Source organism: Schistocerca serialis, chromosome 1 (assembly GCF_023864345.2).
Source record: "Schistocerca serialis cubense isolate TAMUIC-IGC-003099 chromosome 1, iqSchSeri2.2, whole genome shotgun sequence".
Lineage (NCBI taxonomy): Eukaryota > Metazoa > Arthropoda > Insecta > Orthoptera > Acrididae > Schistocerca > Schistocerca serialis.
The window spans coordinates 578,062,780-578,086,024 of NC_064638.1; positions in this window are offsets into that span (position 1 = coordinate 578,062,780).

The following is a 23,245-nucleotide window of genomic DNA, read 5'->3' on the forward strand; positions in this document are numbered from 1 at the left end:
TGTTACACGCAACTGATTCCAGTGCACTATAGGATTACTGGGTATTCTGTTCTTCGTAAGCAAATTACATACCAAAATTTGAATGGAGTCTATATGCATGTATATGGCATGGAAGACTCTAGAAACATTTGTTAATGCCGGCAGGGGGTAGCACACATAGCATCAATGTACTTAAATAGCCATGGCAGACATTTGGAGATTAAGATACACGCATCTCCTTCAATTTCGCCCTGGGTTACTGGGTACTTTTTTCCTTCAGCCTAAGCGTGTTACATTTTGTTTGCATGTATATGGAATGGAAGACTGTAGTTTTAACGGCATATTTGTTAATGGTGAGAGGGAGTACCACACACAGCATCGCTTTCTTAAGTAGCACTGACAGATCTTTGGTAACTATGTTACAGGTATCTGATTCCATTGCTACGCTGGATGGGCTGTATTTTCATCGTAAGCAGATTACTGGGTATTTTTTTCTTCCCAAACAAATTACATTTTGTATTCTTGGATATGGTATGTAAGACTTTAGTTTTAATGGAACATTGGTTAATGTTGGGAGGAAGTACCACACACAACATTACTTTACTTAAATAGCCCTGACAGACCTTTGGTAACTGCGTTACACACATCGCTTCGCTTCGCTGAAGGGGCTGAATTTTCATCGTAAGCAGATTACCCTTTGAAATGAGGATGGAGCCTATATGCACATATATGACATGGAAGACTCTGGTTACAATGGAACATATGTTAATGGTTGGAGGGGCTACCACATATAGCATCGCTGTACTTAATGGCGACTAGGTTATACAGTAACGCAGCATTCGCGTTCATTTTTTCGAAAGTGATATTGTGAACATCCCTTATGTGATACTTAATCCAATGAACAACAGACCATAAAAGTTTTCAGTTGGTATAGGTATGAAGGTACCAGCAGTGAGAAGCGTCGAAGATTAGTTTTGACCAATTTAACACAATTGCTGAAGGGATGGAATGAAATAGCTCTGGAAAACCTTGTTTCACAATAACACTTGTTTAACGCGTAATACAAAATCTGAAGAATGGGAATACGTACGTATTTGAGTGCTAATAGTTTCCACTTGGAGGAATAGAGGTATCACCAGAGAGAAGCATCAAAGAAAATGTTCAAATGTGTGTGAAATCTTATGGAACTTAACTGCTAAGGTCATCAGTCCCTAAGCTTACACACTACTTAACCTAAATTATCCTAGGGACAAACACACACACCCATGCCCGAGGGAAGACTCGAACCTCCGCTGGGACCAGCCAAAGCATCAAAGACTAGCTTTTTCCCACCTAATGCTTTTCCTAGATGAAGCTGATTTTACTTAGCTGAGGACCAGCATATCCGGAACATTTGAAAGGACAGCGTTGCTGACCGTTCAGTTCGTCACCCATGACGAATAATCAGGTACTTCGCTATTGTTCCAGGAGGGCCAGTCTATCTGAGAAATACGCTTAATTGTTTGTGGGGAGTGTTCCTGTTCTTGAGTCTTTGGTCCATCTGCGAGTGATTTCTGCAGAGCAGAAACAGAAATTTCTTATTCGACTATCATCAGTAAAGTCACACTTCTTTGTCAGGGCTGTACTGAGACAACTCGTTAAAAGTTTCTCTCCTCTGTCCGGTATGTCAGAGAGTTTCAGAAGCCTCTTGTTCGATTGTGAGGTATACTGACATTCTAACCATTTCCCATTGTTGCAGACACATGTAATAAGCGTTGCTTCACGCAGTGTCTAGAATGGTAAAACAGAGGCATGCCGGCGACCGAGGTGTTGCGAAGTAGGCAGGCACAGATAGCCTTGCTGACAGCAGCAGTCTACCAACAGGCTGATGCAAGGATGCACACAGACCGAGCGCCGAGCGAAGCCTGGAGAGTGCTGAGTAACTGGAAGTGAGGCCAGCATACTAAGTTACGCTGCAATATACTGCGGGAGTAATAACAAAAAGCTACCACTGAGGGTAAAAAAGTCCTCCTGCCGGATATAAATAGTGAAGCCATTAGGAAGCAGTTCGGATCTGAGGACGGACGTGGTCCATGTCCGAATGTTCAGTCTTCATAGGTGACGATTCCGGAAGTCTGTTCCAGCTCGCAGGAGTCATCCGTTCGCCGCCAGATGTCAGCTTCAGCTCTGGAGGTCGGCCCGAGTTCGGTCGGCACCATGGCTGACTAACTACAGTGAGAACTTCCAGCAGGACCGGCTGCAGCGCGGTCTTGGTCACAGGCGCCGCCAGGGACTGACGCCCGGATTTCACGGCAACCCGGCCCCACGGAGCGTGGTCCATCATGAAGGGACCTCGCGGACATCGCGACTGACGGCTTCCCAGCCGCCGGTGCAGCAGGCGTCGGAAGCTGACCTCACGGCGACGCGGCTCCATGGGCGTGCCGTACTGGGGCGCCGAGCGGCGACGAGTTCACCTCAACCACAGGGCATCCTATCTTCAGTGGAGCACTGGTGGCCTGAGGCTCCCGAGTGCGATCAGCGGCGCGCGTTGCGCGCATTGTCGGAGAATCTACACAGCACAGCCAGGCAGAGGGATCTGCAGGGCTGGGCAGTGATGATGAGGGAGAAATTGTAAAGAAAGTTCAATAAACAATTGTAAAACTCCACGTCGTCTCAGTCTTTGGCGCAGCCACTGTGTCTGCTGCTAACAAGTGGTGCAGAAGTCGTAACACCATCTTTATTTGGTTAGGAGAACATCGATTGTGATGTGTTGTTTGCATCGAGAACAACGATGGGGGAATGATTTGCTTGTTCTCTAGACATGAGAAATACTTGCGTTTTATCTAGCACCTTGGTTGAGTTTGTAAAGTACAAAGATGATCTGGAATCTGTTATATCATTGACATCAAAATATTATTGGAACTATCAGTTTCCTTTGTTTTCGAGTTTTCATATAAAAATCTTGATACTTACTCGATGGTTTGCAGCATGTTCAACACCTAAAAGTTTCAGCTCTCTTAAAGATATAATTTCCACTCCTTACCTTCAGAATTATTTTGTGCAGGTGATCGGCAACATACTGACATGCGGATGATATCGAGAACATTCGCGTACATGGTATGATATTCCGGCAAGCCATATGAATATAAATTAAATTCTGGAAATTTTCATATGCCAATTGATGATTTCAGCAGAAAAGTGTCGCTAATATTATCGTTTATTTGTGTGTAATATCGGATACTGCAGCTGATATCGGTCTCGAGACCGGTTAATTAATTGGTGATTGACTAAGCATTTCTCATCGACAGAGCTCACAAAGTAATTATTCTTGTAATCCCAGTGTCTGGAGATGGTCGTAGCTGATTGTAGAAGCACTACAGCCAGCAGACCTAGCCAGAAACAGTACCATTAACGGACGCCTTTGTGCCAGAGGAACTAGCCCAGCCTTTGTGCACCAGTTTGGAGAGTGGCAGTCGTCCATGGAGGGCGCCCTAATCACGCATCAGGACAGCGAGTGGGAGGGAGGGGGGAGTGGAGGGTTGGGTGATGGCGGTGGAGTGACAGTTGCCTCTTGACCGTTGGTCATGGTGGATGACCAAACTACCTCGTGTGGGATATCTAGCACTGCAGATGTGCTTCTGTTTTTAAGGCTCTGTGTGTCTTTGTGATATGTGTAGAAGTGCCTGTCAGTCGATAGCTGTATGCAGGATGTGGAAGTGACGATTTTATATGGTGCAGGATATGAACTGTGTTTACTACAGGCATGTAGTGATATGGTATGGTGGTAAAATCGTTTGTGGTGATATAGCCTGGGTGGAGATCGGTTTTATGGCGAAAAATTCAAGCTTTCTTCGCCACTAGAAGAGCAGTGTAGGTGACTAAGTGGCTTTGGCAATAGTTTCCATAATTCATTATCTGTGGACCACTTTTGCAGTGTTTAACTGTCAGAGCAATATGACAGCTGTATGTTTTTGTTTTTTCAATCTGTATAAAAATAGTTTTCCACTGAAATTCTCGTAATTTATCCCACTGTAGAAAGTGGCGGATAGTGCTCCCACACCAGCAGTAGCATTTTGTTGGGTAAATTCAGTAGGAACAAATCAGGATGCTACATTCACAGGAAGTTCCACGACGTCAGAGAGTCACAAGATATCCTTTTTAGGTGGCAGAAGAGGGTCTACAGACTGGTTCGAACAACACAGTGCCAGAACAATGCATCTACAGTTAGTTCTCTGATATCAGAGAGTAACATGACGTCTTCTTTGTTCGAGTATTCAGAGACCAGTCCAGACAGACCAGTCTCCTCTAGTTCAGACAGGTGGAATGCTGTCCCCCCCTCACCATTGTAACTATGGGGCATCTCCAGACCAGCTGTTGTAGGACATCGAAAATTCACTGAAATTTTCAACCATTTTTGTCATCTGTAGAACAGTGCTTTGAATTCTAGGAGAATCTTTTAGACATCCAATCTGCTGTGTGTCTTTGTTTATTTTTTTTTCTTTTTCACGATCTGTTGTGGGTTTTGAAATATGTCATGAATTTCCTGTTATGTAGTTATCCTGATTTTCCCATCTGTGCTTAGACCATATTCTTCTTCTTCTCCTTATGCTCCACCATTATCTTCACCTTACAACTCACATACAGGGAGCTACGCCCACAGTCCTCAGGCCACAGTTCTTAGCTGCATGGTTACTTGTGATATAGCAATCAAATTCCACTTTGTGCTGCACCAACTACCCCACTTCCGTTGAACACATCGCAAAGGCTTATGTAATCAGCTTAGCTGACTGAAGCTTCCGGACAGGTGGAGGAGTCCTGGAATTGGGGGGAGGAGGGAGGGAGTTGGGGAAGAAATGGAAGACCAACAGTGTCCTGTTGTTGATGTGGTGTGGACGAGCTCAGTTGGTCCCTGCAGTTCGTGGCGAACCTCTGAGTGAGGTTGCTGGAGGTAGCCCAATCAAGGTACAAATAAATAAATAAATAACCTAAATACACTGCCTTCCTCACCAGCACAGAATTACCGTTTCCCGCTATTTCCACAAATGAAGTTAGCCCAATCGACCTTTTTCCACCATTTCCTGGTGGAGGGTGATGGTGACATGGCTGACGTCAAAGGAGTAGGTGGAGAGGTGGGGGCAGCTAAGTTAGTGGAGGTAGCCCAATTGTCCTCTTTCCCACCAAAATGTTTCGCCATTTCCACGGGATGTAGGCGGATGTGTCATCATTATATATCCTGGCATTGGCTTTGTTCCACTACTCCTGTTTTATTAAGAAGTCGATGCAATATTTCTTCGGATATGCGTCTATAGAGGCGGGAGGCAAGAGCACATCTACGACAGTAAACACTAAGTCTTGTTATGAAATATTTCTTTAACATAATGTATGGAAACTTTAATGTGTCAGCGTAGAGGTGAGGGAGGGGTTTGGACTATGTTTGTAAGATACTGGTGGAGACCGGACCAGAACTGCCTTGTTGTGATGGCCATTACTGAATGTTTTCCACTTTGCTTTGTGGTGTCTATCACTCATTTTCTTATTTCAAAATGAGTGAAGAGCCTACTGTTGGTGCGCACACTGTTCGAGTATTACTCCCGTGACACCAAGAAGGATCCTCTATCGCTATCGTCATGTGTCAGTTCCGCTTGTGCAAAAGCACAGAACTCAAGTGCAGGCTGCCAGTCTTGCCAGGGAGAGGCGGAGACTGTTCTCCCCGCACCGTCGCTCTTCCCGCGGCGATTGGAAGTTGCCAGTTATTGACGATTGCGGCTTACTAGCGTATTTATGAGTCCACATTTAGAAACAGCGGATGCCATTGTTTGATTCCAGCAATCGTAACTTTTGTGTTGCGTCCGAAATGACGTAGTCACAGAATACACCACCCATGTCTCGCATTACGAGCCAACTTCAGTTTCGATCGTCAGTAGCTCTGCAGTAACGTAAAAAATGCGAGTCTCGCTTCTCTTGTTGATGACAGTACATGCCTGAAGCAGGTGTACCCCTCCACTGCTCCACTCCATTGGACAGCACATCACACTCCTAACTCGAAACAAATCTTCGTCTCTCCACTCTACCAAATACGTCTAAAATTTTCGGAGATATTTGCATTATGCAAAGTGAGGTGACTAAATTACATGGCATGAATAACAAATAGTGACAACACTGCTATAATTCCAGAATCTGCGGAATGGTCTCTGAGTAAAACAGTGATCCATGAAGCATAGAATAAACTTCTTTTATTTCCTTCAACGATCACAAAACGTTTGGTCCTTATACTACAGATTTCTGTCAGCAATTCCCATCTTCAGATCTAAAGCAAATGGGCTATGATGATCTGCAGGTGATCATTGCTAACCGAAACCGGTAGTCTGAGGACCATAATTTTGTCCTCATTGACGTAAATAAAAGAAACTTATTCTACTGTCATACACTGAAACCACAAGGAAACTGCTACAGGCATGCGTATTCAAATAAGAGGTATATAAACATGCAAAATACGTCGCAACAGTCCGCAACGACTATATATGACAACAAGTGTCTGGCGCGGTTGTTAGATCGGTTACTGTTGCTCCAATGGCAGGTAGTCAAGATTTAAGTTAGTTTGAGCGTTATAGTGGTGTTATAGTCGGCGCACGAGCGATGGGGCACAGCATCTCCGAGGTAGCGATGAAGAGGGGATTTTCCAGTACGACCATTTCACGAGCGTACCGTGAATATCCAGGAATCCGGTAAAACTCAAATCTCCGACATAGCTGCGGCCGAGAAAAGATCTTGGAAGAAGGGGGTCAACGATGATTGAAGAGAATCATTCAACGTGACAGAAGTGCAAACCTTACGCAGATTGCTGCAGATTTCAATGCTGGGCCATCAGAAAGTGTCAGCGTGCAAACCGTTCAACGAAACATCGTCGATATGGGCTTTCGGAGCTGAAGGCCCAGTCATGCACCCTTGGTGACTGCACGACGCAAAGCTTGACGCCTCGCTGGACCCATCAACACCGACGTTGGACTGTTGATGATTGGAAACATGTTGCCTGGTCGGACGAGTCGCGTTTCAAATTGTATAGAGCGGATGGACGTGTACAGGTATGGAGACAACCTCATGAATCCATGGACCCTGCATGTGAGCAGGGGTCTGTTCAAGCTGGTGGAGACTCTGTAACGGTGTGGAGACTGTGCAGATGGAGTGCTATGGGACCCCCTGATACGTCTAGGCACGACTCTGACAAGTGACACGTACGTAAGCATCCTGTCTGATCACCTGCATCCATTCACGTCCATTATGCATTCCGACTGACTTGGGCAATTCGAGCAGGAGAATGCGACACCACTTACGTCCAGTATTGCTACAGAGTGGCTCCACGAACACTCTACAGAGTTTAAACACTTCCGCTGTCCACCAAACTCCCTAGACATGAGCATTATTGAGTATATCTAGGATGCCTTGCAACGCGCTGTTCAGGAGAGATCTCCCTCCCCCCCCCCCTCCCCTTACTCTTAGGATTTATGGACAGCCCTGCAGGATTCATGGTATCACAGTTCCCTCAAGCAATACTTCGGACATTAGTCGAGTCCATGCCACGTCGTGTTACGGCACTTCTGCGTGCTCGCGGGGGCCCTACACGATATTAGGATATTAGGCAGGTGTACCAGTTTCTTTGGCTATCCAGTGTATTTCATACCAGACTTCACTGACGTACGTTTACCGTATTAGATGCCTTCAGTATAATCAGCTCCAATTTCGACCACCTTCTCCCACGCAGATCGAGGGCATCGTACACCGCCAGTGCGTCCATCTATGTCATGTCTCGCAGGTACCGCCTTGAGGCATGGGTTATACTGCTTGCCACGAAGAGGCTCCTTCATTTTGGCGAGCAGGTCGTAATCGGACGGGCTCATATCGGGCGAATAAGGGGGATGATCATACGTACGCAATAGCTCCTGCACGGATTTCGCCGTATGGCGTCGTGCATTATCACGAAGGATGATGGGATGCAGTGCCAGAAGGTGCACACCGACCAAGTGCCAATTCAGACTTGATCCATGCACACTGCTCGTGTTTCCTAAACATACTGTTTTTGTTGTGTCTAGACAAGACAGCCTAGACACAATGAGAGGAAGCCGAAAGGCACGCGCTAAGCCAAAGCAGGGTGCGTGAGGTCTGAAACAGGATACGTAATGAATGCTATAAAGAAAAGTACGTAGCTTCTGGAATACATAACTTTAATCCATCGTTTTGATACATCTGGAGATTGTGGCGATACAAGTGAGACTCTTTAGATACATGCAATGTAACTAATGGCGCCTTGCTAGGTCGTAGCCATGGACTTAGCCGAAGGCTATTCTAACTATCTGCTCGGCAAAGGAGCGAGGCTTCGTCAGTGTGCATCGCTAGCTACGTCGTCCGTACAACTGGGGCGAGTGCTAGTCCGTATCTCGAGACCTGCCTTGTGGTGGCGCTCGGTCTGCGATCACAGTGGCGACACGCGGGTCCGACATGTACTAATGGACCGCGGCCGATTTAAAACTACCACCTAGCAAGTGTGGTGTCTGGCGGTGACACCACAGTTTTGGCACTTGAACTGACCTCCCACACTCTCAGACAGTACACACTGCAACTGACTCAAACACAGCAATCCCCGCTCACTGAACTAGATAAACTGTCCTTCTGCTATCAGTTAGAGACAGCGTGCATGCCATAGGATGCACAACCTTCATTTTATGGCAGTGTTGCTGCTACATTTTATCCAACTATCGCTCTTCAAATCTGGTCTGGCTAATCATTACTGCTCGGGAGTGACTGCACTACCGTTCGCTGGTTTTTATATTTCGTACATACGGTCAATGTAGTAGAAGATGTGGTGACATGGAAGACTTGAACGTGTGATGCAACCTCAGTTGATGTAATAAAATACGAAGATTTGTGTATGGTACAGGAGCCTGATTATTTTGTAATACGTGAAATGGCATCGTGCACGAAGGAGCTCCAGTTGCGAAGTGACGTCCATCATTTGTCTGACGGCAGAGTGGAGCCGCTACATGTTCCGCATTTACTGTAGGCGCAAACTGGGGGATACTGGTTACACCAGATGGGCCGTTGTTAGGAGAAATTTGTGCTTTTATTAATTAGTGCTTTTAACTGTAATCTTAGTCACTGTAGACCGAAACAGGTTGCCTACCTTACTGCTGATTCTTAAGTCTACCTGAGGTTCACCGCGTTTCGCGCAAATTACTCCAAGCAGAAAAACCAGTAAACTTGTCATTTGAGGAAGTGTATGGCATGTTAAGTAACCATTTTTATAGACATTTGCTTGTCTTAATGTTGTGGCTAACATTCCACCTTCTTCACAAACGACAAGAGCAGTAATGCCGCTCGTGATTTACCGTCAACAATGACAACTTCACACTTTTTTGTTTCATTCAACTGCTGGGTCAACAGATATCGTAACATATCATTTCCTGGTTGTGCCTGTGTGCATATTATGTGGCTGTTGCCTACGTTATGGAGAAGAAAGTATTCTCCAGCTTATCATTCTGTAATCCTCTTAAATAAACTGCGGTGAAGACTTGTGGGACTGGCTAAAGGGCGAGTGTTTTTCCCAAAATGGCACCTGTCAGCTGTTAGGAAATACAGTAAACTGCTGGTAGTCCTGTCAGTAAGAAGCGGCTTACAGTAAGTGCAGTTACCGTTAGCGGGAAATGGTAAACGAAATTGCCTGCGTGCTGCTGCCGAGTTTGACTTGCCGAAAGGTCTGAATGTTAAAGTGGACAGTTTGAAACTCGTGAAGTCGAGAATTCGGCTATCAGCCCCTTTGGGCTTGAGGTGACAAGACGAGGGGCCGTTAGGGAGTTCTTTGTGTTTCAGTGTGGTTGTAATTTCAGCAGTCTGCAGTTAGTGATTCTTTGTGATCAACTAAGTTACGTTTCCAGTACGGAAAGCCTACAAAGTAGTCAGAGGTGCGTTCTCCTACTTGAAGCCACAGTTCTAGTTAAACCCTTCGCTCTTTTCTGTCGACGACTGTTGCGTTTTAGAGAGATTAAATTTGTTCGTTAGGAAGAGACGTCATAGCAGAGCGTGGACACGTTAGCTAGCTGAGGTTGGATATCGATGATGGAATGGCCGAAGTTGACTTCAAAGTTTTGTCGTGTTGTCTCTCGCGCCGCACACCACCAACAGTGGACGGATTCTGGCCGCGGACGCGGCCTAAGGTGTAATTTCTCGCGACGCAAGTACGAAAGGAACGTCACAATATGTCCGAAAATGCTTCATACACATCATAGATCATCAGTCATGAGCCCTAGTTTCATCATTTTTGGAACTATGACAAATTAAAAGAAACATTTATTCCTTAATAAATTGCAAAAACTGATGGCAAAGTTATCTCAAAAACGGGGCAAGTACGCCAATGGTGTTGAAACAAATGTAAAGTACCAAAAGCTTTAAGAGAAAATGTTATTTACTCTATTTGTGTACAATAACCGGTACACCCGTCGCAGCACTATACGAATTTTTGTAGATTGCTGCTTTCTGTAGTAGTTCTGCATTGATACCGTAAGTTGTACCTTTGTGAAATTGAGGCATAAATTATAGCTTACACGCATTTATTCTACGTTTCCTGAGCTCAGTAAGTGTCACCCCTCAGGAATAAAAGCTGCCAGAATTCGAAGGTTGTTTTTTTTTTTTTTTTTTTTTTTTTTTTTTTTTTTTTTTTTTTTTTGAAGAAAGTGATTTTTGATAATTCTAGTAATGCTGCAGACTATGATGCTGCAAGCGACACGTCATCAAGTGATGAAAACAGCTCCAACCACCCAATGTCTAAACTTGTTTTTGTATATTTCATCCTCAGATCACACAAATGGCATCATTACCAGTTTCGAATTATTACTCAGGTGAACTGTTTAAAAAGAAAGGAAAAAGGAGATGGTAATAGCCCAGGAAACTGAATCACGATTCGAACTTTATACAAAAGTATACGTACTTAGTGACATAGTCACTCGTCAACTGAAGAGACATGGAAAGCCACTTATGTCGCAAACATATCTGCCTTCTGATTGTTGGGACTGAACATTACAGTTAGCTATTTAATACGATACAGATCGTAACTCTTCAGTCGCAGATATGTACATGGTGGCAGTCAGTCAAAGAATATTTTAGGGAACTGAATTAAAAAATGTATTTCAAAAGCCGAGTCAAATCTTTTCAAGTTTACTCCTAGAGCAACTTACGCTGTGCCTACGTGACACAAGTTGCCTGTCTTTAAAAACCGAGGCAGTTCTGTCCAGTTGAAGCTGCTGACAAGAGACGCCCTGAGACCTCTGCTGAAATTGCTAGAGAATTCAGGCCATTGGTTTTAGCCAACATCGTGTGTGGGATACAGGTCACGTGTGTGGACGCTGGAGTATTCTGCGGTGCGGAACACAGTTGGTTCGCTCTCTTGTAATCCAGGCCTCGAGCAGAACAGACGTCCTTCGGCTCTGCTTTTCACGACCGCCCACCAACGTAAGTTAACATGAACCGCTTCCCCTTCCGTTGCCCATTTCAATTAATTGTTCGACCTCCTAGACTGGCCTAAACCTGGTAACTTCCGACCCTAGGCGCGCCTCTTGTACACCGTACATTGAATTGTATCCTCTTTATTGTACCTAATTTCCTGTTTTATCATTTAACGGCAGCCCTAGATGCCCACTCTCAAGTTCTGACCGCTCTACCTGCTGCACACTGTCATCACGAGGCATACCTAACAACTTTCTCCCTCCCCCCTCCCCTCTTCCCTGACCATTTACTGTACAAATATCGCATGACAACTATACGATAACTACAACCCGGGAAAAGAAAATACGGGGGGAAGAGACGAAATAGATCATAAAAACACTTCGAAAAAGGATTTGTTGAAGTAATGGCTGTTCATTTAAAAACTGTTATGCGTATTTTCTGATTAAAACTTTCTAGCTCTTAAAGTGTGTCCAAATGCTATCCTTTAGGTACATAATGACCGATATCAAGATATTAACCTGTGAGTCCTACTTTATGTCCACTGTCTACATATTTATACGCTCATTCAACCTCAGACCTTTACACGTTGCCCAAGAATGGACGACAAAAGCTGGGCAGCAGAGACTACGAGCCCAAACACCAATAACTGAATTACTTAAAATAACGAAATGTAGTGAACGTGCTGCCTTCAACTGATACGATTTGTTTATGGGTTTTGCCTTTTTATTTCCAGAAGTCATTTCTTATTTACATCTACATCTACATAGATACTTCGCAAGGCACCGTACGGCCCGTGGCTGAAGGTACTCTGTACCACTACGATACGCTTTACAACTACGTTAGGCGCTCAATTTGAGACGTATTAAAGATTACAGCAGACAGACATATTTCAGAGCTGAAGGTACAAAACGTTCGGAGTGCTCAGTGTGTCTAACTGCCGCGCGGAGGGCATGGGTTCACTTCCTGATAGTGTCACAGATTTTTCCGTGATGGAAGGAGTAGAATAGGGTTCAGCACACTTGTGATACCAATTGATAAACTACACTATCTGATCAAAAATACCCAGGCCCCCTTGTGCAATGCGGAATTGGCCACTAGAGCTCGTGAGAGATGCATCTGCGAGTACAAAAGGAGATAGTAAGTGTTGTGTTGTCAGTACAGGAGCAGTAACAGCGGAATCGGTTAGTTAGGAGAGCTCAGTGACTTCAAACACGGGCTAGTTATTGGATGTCACCTCAGCAGCAAATCCACAAGGGACATTTCAACCCTTCTAAAAGTGTCCTCGTCGACTGTTGGTGATGTGACCGTGAAGTAAAACACGAGGGAACTGACACAGCTAAATCAAGACCAGACAGCCCTCATGTACTGGCGGACAAGGATCGTCGAGTACTGCGGACAGTGGTTGTAAAAAATCGCAATAAAACGTCAGAGAGAATCATTCGTGCGTTCCAAAGTGCTACCAACACTCCAGCTAACACAGTGGCTTTGCGTAGGGAGTTAAAAACAGTGGGGTACAATGGTCGAGGAGCTCTTCATAAGTCGCACTTCTCTATAGCCAGATGGTGAAAAGAGCGAATCCACTGCACAGTGGATGACTGGAAACGAGTGATGCGGAGTGATAAATCTCAGTATAACCTTTGGCAATGCTTGGAGAACGAGGTCTGCTATCATGTGTTGTGCCAACAGTGAAGTACGGAGGAGATACTGTTACGCTATAGGGGTGTTTATCGTGGTGAGGTTCCGGTCCCTTCATTGAGCTTAAGAGAACGCTAAATGCGGAATTATATGAGCACATTTTACGGCGTTGTATACGACGTACAGTAGAGGAACTTTTTGAAGACCATGATTGTTTGTGCGAAGGTTGGAACTTTAATAGTGGAAACTATTTATTTACAGCCCGTACAAAATAGATACGTGTTTCAAAGTTTTACTGACCTTCAAAGTCGTCACCAGCATTGTGTAAAACCCGTTGCCAGCGATGTGGAAGTCGCAGGATACTCTTAGCAGTGACAGTTGTGTTGACAGTTCTAGCGGCGCGGTCTATTGTCCGCCGAATTTGTAGCAGTTCTGAAGCGAATGCTTTAGGAATCGAGTTGGACTCACGAGGGCTTAAGTCAGGGAAGTGTAGTAGGTGGTATAGCACTTCGCAGCCCCATCAGTCAAACAAATCAGTAACAGCTTCCCCTGTACGTGATTGAGCATTGTCCTGCAAAATGATGGTGAGGTCCTGCAGAAAGTGTCATCACTTCTGTCTCTAAGCTGGTCGTAGGTTGTGTTCCAAAAATTAACAGCATAGAGACAGAAGTGATGACACTTTCTGCAGAACCTCACCATCATTTTGCAGGACAATGCTCAATCACGTACAGGGGAAGCTGTTACTGATTTGTTTGACTGATGGGGCTGCGAAGTGCTATACCACCTACTGCACTCCTCAGACTTAAGCCCTCGTGAGTTCAACTCGATTTCTAAACTGAAGGAAACACTTCACGGCATTCGCTTCAGATCTGCTCCAAATTCGTCGGGCAATAGATAGCGCCGCTCGAACTGTCAACACAACTGGCATTGCTAAGAGTATACTGCAACTTGCACACCTCTGGCAACGGGTTATACACAATGCTGGTGACTGCTCTGAAGGTCAGTAAAACTTTGAAACACGTATCTATTTTGTACGGGCTGTAAATAAATAGTTGCCACTATTGAAGTTCCAACCCTCGTATCAGCATGACAATGGACCCTGTCATAAAGCAGCATATGTGAGACAGTTACGTTCCTGAAATGAACTGGCCTGCCCAGAGTCCCAGTCTGACCGCAGTGGAACGTCTCCGGGATTAACTAAAATGTCGACTTCGCTCCAGACCCCTGCGCCCAACATCAGTACCTCCTGTAGTTTCGGCTCTTGTGGAAGAATGGCCTGCCATTCCTCTGGAAGAATGATCTACCATTCCTCCACAGTCATTCAAAAACCTCGTCAAAAGCGTCCCCAGCAGAGTTCAAGCCGTCATAAAGACGAAGGGTGTACACATCCCATACTAATGTCGACTGGTAGGCGTCTGGATGCGTTTAATGACATGGCGTAGATGAATGGGAAGTACTTGCTTCAAGGTTTGAAAAGCCAAGCACGATCCTGAGAGCTGATCCCATGCCCTTCCACTCCGCGTCAGAATGACACCACGATGCAAACGATGAGACGGCGGCCGGTGGGCATCGTACGTTCCTCTAGGCCCGATGGCGGAAGTTCAAAAGGTAGGACATAAGTCGTGTGTTACTGCTGTAGAACGCTGCTGGCCTAGCTAGGGCAGCGCAGGCGTCCCAGAGCTTTCGTCACAGGGGCTCCCTGCTTCCTGTCGCGTTTGCGAAGCATGGCAGACAAGACGGCCGATGCGGCCTGGGGTCGTCTTTTTCGCTTTTTACGCGGCGCCTATCTAAAGTGGTCAGCTCAGTTTCCGGGCCGAGGACATCGCCGGCGCAATCTGCCCGTGTCGACAGCGTTGTACGCACAACACATAAACACAAACACACGCGCTGACGCGTCTCCGGCTGCTGCTTGCCCGCCGTGTATCGGCTGCGAGGGGCATCTGTGGGGAGTAGTGACCTGTCTGTGGCCACTTGGGGTTGGCAAGAAGCAGCGTAACTGTTGCAGTTTTATAGTTATTTAGTTCAAAAGTGGCTCTAAGCACTATGGGACTTAACATCTGAGATCATCAGTCCCCTAGACTTAGAACTACTTAAACCTAACTAACCTACGGACATTACACACATCCATGCCCGAGGCAGGATTCGAACCTGCGACCGTAGCAGGCGCGCCGTTCCGGATTGAAGCCCCTAGAACCGCTCGGTCACAACGGCCGGCAGTTATTCAGTGCTCACACTTTTCGTAGTACACGGGCTATCACTATCTGGCTGCGATATCAGTCACAACTGTACTGCGCCCCATTTGCTTTTACGGCATACATTGTGCCATGATAGTCACATGTTATTCCGACTCTTCTGAAGAACAGTATAAATTACAGTAAGAACTAAACGTAGCTTTATAACGGTGAGTGCCATATGCCATCTGTCGACCGACGTTCGTACTTCGTTCTTAGAACTTGCTAATATTTCGGGTATTAAAAGCATTCGAGTGGAGGATGTTCTGACACTTGCAATAATCGATGTCATTTAAGTTCCTTCACGAACACAGAAACTAAAATTTCCTCTGACGAAGCCAGTCTAAAAGAGTAGTGGCGACTGAAAATGTAGTTCAGACATCTGTGAACGTAAATAACGGGTTACAAGTCGTATTCTAAACACGAACACGTACTGCACTGTGCAAAAATTTATGTTATAATTCTCAACATCACACTATCAATACTTTCATGCTCGTTTCGTGACTACAAAATTTAAAGGCAGACTCTGTTGTTGTGATGAAATTTTCTCTGTGCGCAAGCACGATCAATTTTCGCGTAACCTTTATTTATCATGTAAGAATTAAGGCAACTTTTTCTCAGTTGGGTTACTGAAAACCATAACCTAATGTCTGGGCAGATAACTACTTAGCAGATATACTTTCTAATGTCTGTTACTTCGTATTAATCACAGTTTAACAACTACGGCGATAAATAACGTAATGTACGTTTTAAAGTTGATGGAGTGCGGAGACTTGCAGGTTGTGAATTCGTTCTTTAAAAGTTTTACAGATCACAACTACCGAAAAGTATCATTAACAGCAATCACTGTTATCGATAAGTACCAGTTTAACCCATCCATAGTGGCGACAGACGGCCGAGGTGGCCGAGCGGTTCTAGGCGCTACAGTCTGGAACCGCGCGACCGCCACAGCCGCAGGTTCGAATCCTGCGTCGGGCATGGATGTGTGTGATGTCCTTAGGTTAGTTAGGTTTAAGTAGTTTTAAGTTATAGGGGACTGATGACCTCAGAATTTAAGTCCCATAGTGCTCAGAGCCATAGTGACCACAGATTTCGTACCCGCGTTGACGTGCAGACACCCTTGCTTTTCTTTTCTCCGTCTTAAACGCCGTACTTCGCCTGGAATCCGGTTTTATTGTTAAATCAGTTTCCTTTACAGGCACCATCTTCATTACCGTGGACCTGACTATGAAGGGAAGTAACTTAGTTACGTGACTAGAGACAACGACGCTACAGTTCCAAGTACAGCACGTTGTTACCGTATACTGCGTCACGGAAAGGTATCGCGGAAAACGCTGTCACGGGCAACCGCAACGGCTAGCTGTTACGTCATTAAATTTGGTTTCTGGGAGTAGGAGTTTGGAGTAGCCTTAGACCAGAGGTACGCATAGACAGCCCAACAACCGCTCTCCTCCCTGCGCACCTTCCCCTGTATCCGCGGTGTCAACGTTTGAAATCAACATCTAACAAGGAAACAACACCAACTCGGCCTCACATATGAAGATGAAGAAGGAACACAGGAAAAAAGAATAACAATGAGACCCGTACGAACATTTGGGATATAATTCCGACAGTACGCAGGCCGGCCGAGGTGGCGAGCGGTTCTAGGCGCTTCAGTCCGGAACCGCGCGACTGCTACGGTCGCAGGTTCGAATCCTGCCTCGGGCATGGATGTGTGTGATGTCTTTAGGTTAGTTAGGTTTAAGTAGTACTAAGTTCTAGGGGACTGATGACCTCAGATGTTAGATGTTAAGTCCCATAGTGCTCAGAGCCATTTGAACCATTTGACAGTACGCACTTATGACATTCTGAGTGTACCACATTTAAACTTTCGCGCTTACCGTCTGTTTGTCGTTCGCTCTGTCAGAACTACAGCTGGCTAAAGCTCGAGCTCGAAGTGTTGTACAGTGGTTTGTGAAATACTGTTTTGATACTTTTATGTTGCGATGCACAAGTGGAATTCAAATGAATAAATGAATAAAATGAATTGGCCTGTCTTTAAAGGAATAACGAAGCCTATTAAAATCGTAGCTTATTAACATCGCGGTGATTGTTGGTTTTTTTTTTTTTTTTGCAGTGAAGTGCATTTGCAGCAGCTGCGCCATTCTTCCACGCGATTGGCATGTTGGCATGATTAAATTGGAAATTTGGAATTTCTTACTTCATTTTGTTTTTCAGTTACTTAGTTTTATTCATTTCGATTTTGAGGCGTATATATAGCTGCAGAATATCGATACAAGGGTGCTGTTAAAATAAAGTTGAACGAAACATTATGACCACTGCCCATCGCGACATTCGCTGGATACCGCCTGGTGGCGTTGCAGGCACGTGACGCGGTAACACAAGTACGCAAGCGGTGCAGACATAGACGGGGGATAACCCTAGCGAAGATATGGTCTGCAAATAGGAAAATCCAATGAGACAGGCGTCGTTCACAAAGGGCAAATTATTATTACGCAGAGCCTGAAAACGGCGAAGCTCCTCGAATGTTCACGTCCTACTGTCATGAGCGTCTACGGAAAGAGGTTGTTTGTTGTTGTGGTCTTCAGTCCTGAGACTGGTTTGATGCAGCTCTCCATGCTACTCTATCCTGTGCAAGCTTCTTCATCTCTCAGTACTTACTGCAACCTACATCCTTCTGAATCTGCTTAGTGTATTCATCTCTTGGTCCCCCTCTACGATTTTTACCCTCCACGCTGCACTCCAATACTAAATTCTTGATCCCTTGGTGCCTCAGAACATGTCCTACCAACCGATCCCTTCTTCTACTCAATTTGTGCCACAAACTTCTCTTCTCCCCAATCCTGTTCACTACTTCCTTATTAGTTACGTGATCTATCCATCTAACCTTCAGCATTCTTCTGTAGCACCACATTTCGAAAGCTTCTATTCTCTTCTTGTCCAAACTAGTTATCGTCCATGTTTCACTTCCATACATGGCTACACTCCATACAAACACTTTCAGAAACGACTTCCTGACACTTAAATATATACTCGATGTTAACAAATTTATCTTCTTCAGAAATGCTTTCCTTGCCATTGCCAGACTACATTTTATATCCTCTCTACTTCGACCATCATCAGTTATTTTGCTCCCCAAATAGTAAAACTCCTTTACTACTTTAAGTGTCTCATTTGCTAATCTAATTCCCTCAGCATCACCCGACTTAATTCGACTACATTCCATTATCCTCGTTTTGCTTTTGTTGATGTTCATCTTTTCAGTTGCTCTTCCAAGTCCTTTCCTCTCTGACAGAATTACAATGTTGTCGTCGAACCGCAAAGTTTTTCTTTCTTCTCCACGGATTTTAATAACTACTTCGAATTTTTCTTTTGTTTCCTTCACTGCTTGCTCAATATAGAGATTGAATAACATCGGGGAGAGGCTACAACCCTGTCTCACTCCATTCCCAGCCACTGCTTCCTTGATGTCCCTCGATTATTATAACTGCCATCTGGTTTCTGTACAAATTGCAAATAGCTTTTCGCTCCCTGTATTTTACCCCTACCACCTTCAGAATTTGAAAGAGAGTATTCCAGTCAACATTGTCAAAAGCTTTCTCTAAGTCTACAAATTCTAGAAACGTAGGTTTGCCTTTCCTTAATCTAGCTTCTAAGATAAGTCGTAGGGTCAGTATTGCTCACGTGTTCCAATATTTCTACGGAATCCAAACTGATCTTCCCCGAGATCGGCTTCTACCAGTTTTTCCATTCGTCTGTATAGAATTCGCGTTAGTATTTTGCAGCCGTGACTTATTAAACTGATAGTTCGGTAATTTTCACATCTGTCAACACCTGCTTTCTTTGGGATTGGAATTATTATATTCTTCTTGAAGCCTGAGGGAATTTCGCCTGTCTCATACATGCTCACGAGATGGTAGAGTTTTGTCAGGACTGGCTCTCCCAAGGCTGTCAGTAATTCTAATGGAATGTTGTCTACTCCCGGGGCCTTGTTTCGACTCAGGTCTTTCAGTGCTGTGTCAGACTCTTCACGCAGTATCTTATCTCCCCTTTCATCTTCATCTAAATCCTCTTCCACTTCCATAATATTGTCCTCAAGTACATGGCCCTTCTATAGACCCTCTATATACTCCTTCCACCTTTCTACTTTCCCTTCTCTACTTAGAACTGGGTTTCCATCTGAGCTCTTGACATTCATGAAAGTGTTTCTCTTTTCCCCAAAGGTCACTTTAATTTTTCTGTAGGCAGTATCTATCTTACCCCTAGTGAGATAAGCCTCTACATCCTTACATTTGTCCTCTAGCCATCCATGCTTAGCCATTTTGAACCTCCTGTCGATCTCATTTTTGAGACGTCTGTATTCCTTTTTGCCTGCTTCATTTACTGCATTTTTATATTTTCTCCTTTCATCAATTAAATTCAATATTTATTCTGTTACCCAAGGATTTCTACTAGCCCTCGTCTTTTTAACTACTTGATCCTCTGCTGCCTTCACTACTTCATCCCTCAAAGCTACCCATTCTTCTTCTACTGTATTTCTTTCCCCCATTCTTGTCAATTGTTCCCTTATGCTCTCCCTGAACCTCTGTACAACCTCTGGTTTAGTCAGTTTATCCAGGTCCCATCTCCTTAAATTACCAATTTTTTGCAGTTTCTTCAGTTTTAATCTACAGTTCATAACCAATAGATTGTTGTCAGAGTCCACGTCTGCCCCTGGAAATGTCTTACAATTTGAAACCTGGTTCCTAAATCTCTGTCTTACCATTGTATAATCTATCTGAAACCTGTCAGTATCTCCAGGCGTCTTCCATGTGTACAACCTTCTTTTATGATTCTTGAACCAAGTGTTAGCTATGATTAAGTTGTGCTCTGTGTAAAATTCTACCAGGCTGCTTGCTCTTTAATTTCTTAGCCCCAATCCATATTCACCTACTATGTTTCCTTCTCTCCCTTTTCCCCCTGACGAATTCCAGTCACCCATGACTATTAAATTTTCATCTCCCTTCGCTATCCGAATAATTTCTTTTATTTCATCATACATTTCTTCAATTTCTTCGTTATCTGCAGAGCTAGTTGGCATGTAAACTTGTACTGCTGTGGTAGGCGTGGTCTTCGTATCTATCACAATAGTGCGTTCATTATGCTGTTTGTAGTAACTTACCCGCATTCCTATTTTCCTATTCATTATTAAACCTACTCCTGCATTACTCCTATTTGATTTTGTGTTTATAACCCTGTAGTCACCTGACCAGAAGTCTTGTTCCTCCTGCCACCGAACTTCACTAATTCCCGCTATATCTAACTTTAACCTATACATTTCCCTTTTTAAATTTTCTAACTTACCTGCCCGATTAAGGGATCTGACATTCCACGCTCCGATCCTTAGAACGCCAGTTTTCTTTCTCCTGATAACGACATCCTCTTGAGTAGTCCCCGCCCGGAGATCCAAATAGGGGACAATTTTACCTCCGGAATATTTTACCCAAGGGGACGCCATCATCATTTAACCATACAGTAAAGCTGCATGCCCTCGGGAAAAATCACGGCCGTAGTTTCCCCTTGCTTTCAGCCGTTCGCAGTACCAGCACAGCAACGCCGTTTTGGTTAGTGTTAGAAGGCCAGATCAGTCAATCATCCAGACTGTTGCCCCTGCAACTACTGAAAATGCTGCTGCCACTCTTCAGGAACCACACGTTTGTCTGGCCTCTCAACAGATACCCCTCCGTTGTGGTTGCACCTACGGTACGGCTATTTGTATCGCTGAGGCACGCAAGCCTCCCCACCAACGGCAAGATCCATGGTTCATGGGGGGACGGAAAGAGGCAGGGCAATGAAACTCTACTAGGCGCTCAGCGGTTGACGTCCATGACTCTTCACAGAACGTGGGGTTCTGATGCATGTCTGCTCTGTAAAGTAGGATAGATGGTGATCTGTGGCAACTCTGCCAAGAGACCACAATTCTGGGGAACGCAAAAGTGATTCGGAGCACACCTTTCATCGCACATTGTTGAACATGGAGCTCCGTAGCAGACTATCCTTAAGTGTTCTCATGTTCATACAACGACATCGTTAATTACAAGTGCAGTTTGCACGGGTGATCGGGATTCGACTGCCGATCAATGGAAATGTGTCGGCTCTTTGGATGAATCACATTTTCGCTACACTTGGTCGGTGGTCATCACAAACGCCGTCATCAAGGCGAATGGCGGTTCGAAACGTGCAGCGCGTCACGGACGCAGGCTGGTGACGGCGTATTATGCTATGGGAGACATTCTCCTGCACTCGGATGGGACCTGCGGTAGTAATCGAAGATTCGTCGACAGATGCGAGCCACCTGCATCCTTTCATGCTTGATGTCCTCACTGATAGCGATGTCATCTTTCAGCAGTATAGTCCGTGTCTCGGAGCCAGAACCGCGCTACAGTGGTTTGAGGAGCACTGTAGTGAAGTCATGTTGATGTTTTGGCGACCAAATTCGTCTGATGTAAAACTCAAGGAACGCATCTGGGTCGTTAACCGGTGCCATTACTATGTACGTAAAACAGCGGCCCGTTATTTACGAGCATTACGTGACCTGTCCGTAGACACCTACCGACAAACTGTCGAATTCCTGATACGCGAATCAGTGATGTATTTCGTTCCAAAGACGGACAAACAAGCAATTAAGTAGGTGGTCATAATGTTTCTGCTCATCAGTGTATATGTGTGTGAGGTTGACATATTACAACTCATTATTTCCCTCGTATAATACTCATAACATGACTGCTCTGGAAAAGTATATCAAAACACGTTGGACAAGTGTGATCTCCTTCCCCTTCTCTTTCCTCGGCTTCCACAGCTCGCGACTGTGACGGTCTGATGGTCACTCCGCTGCTCAGTGCTTCGCGGCCGGGCACCAGCCAGCTGCAATGGAACGGAGCGAGTGACGAACAACCGATGCGCGCAGAGTTTAAAAACAGTGCTTTCTGAAGCTCGCTACTACGTACTGTCAGAATTATGCCCAGGATTGATTGCTTTCCTTTTTTCTTGAGTTCTTCTTCTCCTTAAAGTATGAGGTCGAGTTGGTGATGTTTCTTTGTGAACCACGAGATGGAGAGCAAAAAGCTTTCTTTCGTTATGCATTACGCAAAGTGGAACCAACGTTTACAGTCTTTCTCGCTTGTTGCTGAAATCAGTTTAATAACTGAACGGTTTGTTGCATTAATATTATACTTGTAGTAGTAAACCCAATTGCTCCGAAATTCCCGAATGACCCCATTGGAAAACGATAAGCTGGTGATTTTCAATCTTTCTTAGGATTCTTCTTATTTTCCCAATACTTCTTCATTTTCTCCCCGAAGGCCTTTCTTTCTTCGGTCCACTTTCGTCTGTATGGTTTTGGTTCCGCCTCTGCAGTAAACTTTCACTTAGCAATTTTACTTCTGAATGTATTCATGTCTGATGTGTTTGTTATGTCAGTTTTTACTTTTGTCAATTTCTTCTTAACTTCAGTTACCCGGGGTATTGATGCTTTAACTGTTGTCACATAATCCGCTAAACGTTTAGTCAGTTTGTTTCCAAGTAATATTTCTACGTGTCCATAGAAGCCGGCCGGTGTGGCCCTGCGGTTCTAGGCGCTTCAGTCTAGAACTGCGTGACCGCTACGATCGGAGGTTCGAATCCTGCCTCGGGCATGGATGTATGTGATGTCCTTAGGTTCGTTAGGTTTAATTAGTTCTAAGTTCTAGGCGACTGATGACCTCGGAAGTTAAGTCGCATAGTGCTCAGAGCCATTTGAACCATTTGTCCATAGAACTTCATTCGTCTCTTTCTGATGTCAGTTTCGATGTTTGATACTTTTCCTGCTGCCTCGATGGTTTGCAGTCTGTATCCATTTTGTGTTTGTCGTGGTTCCAGAATTCTTCTACTAATCTTTCTCTCTACTTACTTAA